Source organism: Sorex fumeus, unplaced genomic scaffold (genome assembly GCF_029834395.1).
Source record: "Sorex fumeus unplaced genomic scaffold, SorFum_2.1 ptg000002l, whole genome shotgun sequence".
Classification (NCBI taxonomy): Eukaryota; Metazoa; Chordata; class Mammalia; order Eulipotyphla; family Soricidae; genus Sorex; species Sorex fumeus.
In genome coordinates this window covers 67,745,234-67,751,204 of record NW_026606059.1, presented here as the reverse complement: position 1 = coordinate 67,751,204, position 5,971 = coordinate 67,745,234, and the positions used below count along the sequence as shown (strand labels likewise).

The window sequence follows — 5,971 nt, the reverse complement described above, 5'->3', positions numbered from 1 at the left end:
AGATATTTGTGAGACTCTAGTCTCTATCTTAATTTTACTATTTACTTCAATATTCTATAATAGAATAGTCTTATTTTCTGGTTTAGCCTTTATCAAAAACAATATGAAGACTTCACAAGAAAATCAGGGGTTTCCATATTATCTATGATTCCATATTATCCATATATCTGTATCCACACTTGGAATCTACCCCAAACACAAACATATTAATTCTAAATGATATATGCATTATTGTATCCCTAAGTACAATACCTAGAATATTTAGAGAACCCAAATGTCCAATAACACACACAGATAAGGAGGTTATGGTATTACACCATTATCCTGCTGAAGGAATATTGCAGCTTTCTGGAAGTTGGATAGAACAAGAGAGCATCAGATTAAGTGAAATGAAGAGAAGCACAAATATTGGATGATTTTACTATTCTATGAATGATTAATAAAGACTCAGCAAAACAGTACCAAATTATGACAAACCCTTGAACTTTGATTAGAGAATTAAGATTACCTAGAAATGGGGTAAGTGTTGAGAAAGAAGGAAGAGGCAGACTGAAAGTAATATGCAACTATTGGTGGAGGGTTTTGGCACTTGGTGGTGGTGAAACTATAGTAACATTATACATACAACCCATAAACATGAACACTATGTAATCATGTAACTTAAGCTTCAGTAAAATATTCAGTAAAATGGATTAGCAACATACTAAAAAATAATGCTTGTGATTGGCCACAAAGAACCTATGGGGATCACTAAAGTCCATATTCTCTGCACAGAAAGAGATTAATCCCAGTCAGGGAAATATTTCTTATTTCTTTTAAGCCTCTATGACCATGAGATTAATCACATTGAGTGAAATGTGAATGAAGATGCTTCACTTTAGAGTCTGAGATTTTAGAACCCTGGGAGAGCAATGGTCTCTTTACTCTCTCTTCGGTTAAATGAAAGCTGAATGAAAAGAACTTTGATGGACCTGAGGATGTCAACAGACATTTGTCTGAGTTAGAAGAGATCCTAGGATAGGGGGCAAAAGGAATAATACAGTCAGTATGGCACTTGCTTTCAGGCAGGCGACCTGATTTGATTCCTCGTGGCACACATACATACAGAGTCAGGAATAAATCCTGACAGCTCCTCCAACGGGGCATAGTCCAAAAACAAACAAAAAGAAATCTAGAATTTGAAAAAAAATCCTTGGACCTAGAATACACACGTTACAGAAGTTAATCATAATGTGAGAACTTAATGAAATCACAAATACATTTCTTTCATCAAATACCCCAGATAAAAGCATTTTCAACAGTTTTAATCATATGAATTGTATTTTGTCAAAAAACAACTAATATTTTGATATCAATAAAAAGTGCATATAAAGTTTTTAAACTAGAAATTATGGACTTAATATTTCACACTATTACTACATGTATATTAAACAGTATGTTGTGCAAATTTAAAGAAAATATCTTATTCCCCATATATTGGCAAAATCTTGTTAATGCGTATTGCTAACAGTGTGGGGGAAACTAAGATTGTTGTACAATATTAGAGAGATGGCAATTGCTACATACTTTTTTGGCAGACAATTTTTGTAGAATTTAGAAAAAGTATAAATATTCATATAAGTTATCCAGCAATTCTCTTTCTAGTGTCTGTCCTTGAATTATTAGTCCCACAAATATATTGCGTCATGAAGAAATACATCCAGTACAACTTTGAAATCATGAAAAATTGAAAGCAACCAAATATTCATCATTCTAAGCATAGTTAAATAAAATATGGCAATGTTTTACAATAACATACATGACACAATTAAAATGAGTGAAATAGATTTCTATAAATAAATATAAAGAGATAGTCAAGGCACATTATTATACAAATGAGCACTGTATACAGTATAACTCCTTTATATAAATTAAATGAATTTCTAAGTGTATTAGAAAATATAGGGGATTCCTGAGGTGCATGGTGGGAAAGCTCTGTCATCGACGTGTTGTTGTTGGTTCCTGAGTTCCTGCTGGCGATAAAAGGATGTGGACAAAATGCCGGAGCGAGATAGTAAGCTGTTTTCCAATCCTTTGGCCCTAGATGGCCACGATGTGGACGATTCTCACTCTTTCCACCAATCTAAGCTCACCAATGAAGATTTCAGAAAACTTTTCAGGATCCCAAGGGCTGCACCTACCTCTGACCACCCTCTAAATCACGTTATCATGAGATGCCAAGGGAGTATAACAAGGATGAGGACCCAGCTGCACTGAGGAGAAAAAAGAAAAGCTATTATGCAAAGCTTCGCCAGCAAGAAATTAAGAGAGAGCGAGAGCTAGCAGAGAAGTACCAGGACCGGGCCAAGGAACGAAGAGATGGTGTGAACAAAGAGTATGAGGAAACTGAGCTGATCAGCACCGCGGCAAACTACAGGGCCGTGGGCCCCACTGTTGAGGCAGACAGTTCAGCTGCAGAGAAAAGAAGACAGTTGATCCAGGAGTCCAAGTTCTTGGGTGGTGACATGGAACATACTCATATGGTGAAAGGCTTGGATTTTGCTCTGCTTCAGAAGGTACGAGCTGAGATTGCCAGCAAGGAGAAAGAGGAGGGAGAACTGATGGAAAAGTCCCAGAAGGAAACCAAGAAAGATGAGGACCCTGAAAACAAAATTGAATTTAAAACACGTTTAGGCTGAAGTGTTTACCGTATGATCTTCAAGAGCAAAGCGTATGAACGGAATGAGCTGTTCCTGCCAGGCCGTATGGGCTATGTGATGGACCTGGATGGTGAGTATGCAGACAAGGACATAACCACCACTCTTATCTGCACAAAGCTGATTGCCCCACCATGCAGGCGCAGACCGCAGTGACAACAAATGACATTGTCATCAGCAAGCTCACACAGATTCTTTCCTACTTGAGGCAGGGTACCCGTAACAAGAAGCTCAAAAAGAGATAAAGGGAAGCTGGAAGAGAAGAAGCCTCTCGAGGCCGACATGAATATATTTGAAGACATTGGGGATTATGTACCTTCCACAACCAAGGCACCGCGGGACAAGGAGCGGGAAAGATACCGAGAACGGGAGTGTGATGGTCAAAGGGACAGAGACTGGGACAGAGAACGGGAGAGGGAATGGGAGTGGGAACGGGAGCGGGACCATGAGATAGAGGAGGAGAAAAAGAGACACAGCTACCCCGAGAAGCCAAAAGTGGATGATGACCCCATTGATGTTGACAAAGGACCTGCATCTGCCAAGGATTTGATCAAATCAATGAAAAATTTTCTGGTTCCACTGGCTGGGGAGGCACTGAATCGCTGATGATGCCAGAGGACAAGAAGCACCTTAGAGATTTCTTCAGGATGTCCAACAGTTATGACAAGTGCTACCCAGCCAGGATGGTGATATGGTTGTGGACAGTGATGAGGAGGTGGATTACAGCAAAATGGACCAGGGTGACAAGAAGAGGCCCTTAGGCCGATGAGACTTTGATGCCCAAGAGGAATACAGTGAATATGTGAAAAAACAAAGCAGCATTCCAGTATGGCGTCAAGATGTCTGAAGGGCGGAAAATCAGGAGCTTTAAGGGAACCAATGACAAGTCAGAACTTGATTGTGAGTAGAAGAGAATTAGTGCAATCATTGCAATGAGGAAGAAAATGGAAGCTGATGGGGTTGAGGTCAAAAGACCAAAATACTGATCTTCATTAATGTACAAAGTCTCTCCAAGATTGTGTGTCCCATTGCTCTTTCTTCAGTTCCCAGAAAAGTCCTAAGTTTTTTTTTTGTGAATGTTTATAAACTTTTACTGTATAATCATTTGACTTAATTAAAATTGGTTATCCTGGGGCCCAAATGGCAGGGTACATGGTGTGTATATGTGAGGCACAGGGATCAGTTCCTGACTTCGCATTGCCTGTCTTTTCCCCCAGCACGCTGGTTGTGGCCTTAATGAACTCTGACCACCTCCAGAAGTATCCCTCACTATAAATAAATAATAATTAAATCTGAAAAAAAGAAAATATAGCAGGCAAATCTACCAAAAAAATCAGGAATTTGCCTTAAGAGTAATATTTCACCTTTAAAGAATATAACTGTCTACTATAAAAATGAATTACAAAAATATAACCATGTGTCATGTTACCAATGTAAAGCTTTTAGATGCATAATGTAATTTTAATAGATGAAATTTTGTTTAAAATGCTTCCTTTCTCCATACTTCAGTTTGCTCAAAAAAATGTAGAAATTCCAGTGAAGTTGCTCTGGAGAGGGAAGAAAAAATCATCATTGAGACACATTCTAAACCTATTATTTAAGTTTCTGATATTTAATTATGAGTATTTATCATTTAGATTTCATGTGTGTGTAATTTATTATATATTGTGCAATTGTTTCTTTCCAAACTCCCTTTAATATGAGAAAAAAAATTGGTATCCACAAAATTTAGCAAATAATATCCACAGTAAACACTATCCTAAGGAATTGATTTTCTATATTCAAAAGATAAATTATTTTCACCAAGTTATGAATACAAAATGCTTAAACAGGACAGATGTATTTCTCTTGTTTATAGATTTATAATAAAAGCATATGTAACCTTTACATAATAAATCAACGTTACTAAAGTAGCTAATGGTGGCAGTATGCATTAATCCATTATCTCAGCAGATATTGTCTTGCAGAGTATAGTGCAAATAATAGCACAGAAATATATGATTTACTAAAGCTTAGCAGCATAATCAAATAGATTAGGCAAAATTTGTGGAGAAGTAAACGTGATTTCTAAAGTAAAATTTATTTGCACCATTAACAAATTTCTTGAGACAATTCATTGTGTAAATTAATTCATCTTAAAACCTTAACAATTTAACAAAAGTCAATGCAAAGTGGATCAAAGACCTTGAGATACTACCAGAAACTATCAAGTACAATGAGGAATATATAGGCAGAATGCTCCAAGGTTTGGATCTCAAGGCAGCAGAATCAAAATTAAAGAATTATACTACATCAAATTAAAAAGTTTTGCATGGCAAAACAAACATGGGATAAAATTAAAATATAGCTAACTGAATTCACATTCAATACATCAGACAAAGGGTTGATATCCAGGGTATATAAAGTACTCAGATTCACAACAGCAATACAAAATCCAAAACCTTATAAAAAATAGCGGAAGGAAATGAGCAGACACTTCTCAGAAAAAGCTAGAAGATGGTTAGTAGGCACATGGAAGAATGCTCAACATCAATTATCATTAGGCCTATCAAATTAAGAAGGCATTAGATATTATCTTACACCAGTTAGAGATGCACATATCAAAAATAGGAGCAATCTGTGTCGGTGGGGATGTGGTGAAAAGGGAACTCTCAATCACTGATGGTGGTTCACTGTAGTCTGGTTCAACCCCTGTAAAAAACAGTATGGAGAGTTCTCAGTAGACTTAGAATTGATCTGTCATAGGAACCTGACTATCCACTTTTAGACACTACCCCAGAACAGAGAAATATTCATTCAAAAGTACACATACCCACCACTCTCTGCTGCTATGCATCGTATGATAACAAAGATATAGAACAATCTTGACGTCCAATGACAGATGAATGAATTATAAAGATGTGGTATAGATGCACAATGGAATACTATGCAGCTGCAAGGAAATACAAACTCATTCAATTTGCTGCAACCTGGTTGAAACTGGACGATATTATGTTGAGTGAGGTAATCCAGAAGAAGAAAGACAAACATGATAATGTCATTTATCTGTGACACATGAAATAACTGGACTAGGAAATGTAATATAGGTGGGATGCCTGGATCACCCTTGACACAAGTACGCTACAGAGGAGAAGAACAGAGAATGAAAGATTTGGGAAGGAAGAAGATAAAAGGGAAGCAACGGGATAACAGGGCCCAGGGCTTTGGCTATACCAGTGATGTGGTATAGCTATATATCCAAAGCACAGTGTCAACAACACTGAAAACATGAAATT

The 5,971-nt window shown here is 37.1% G+C and overlaps 1 pseudogene; it reads left to right on the top strand.

Annotated features, from left to right (window-relative positions):
* The first annotated feature begins 1,975 nt into the window (after positions 1-1,975).
* LOC130020223 (protein Red-like) lies at positions 1,976-3,682 on the top strand (annotated as a pseudogene).
* Positions 3,683-5,971: the final 2,289 nt, after the last annotated feature.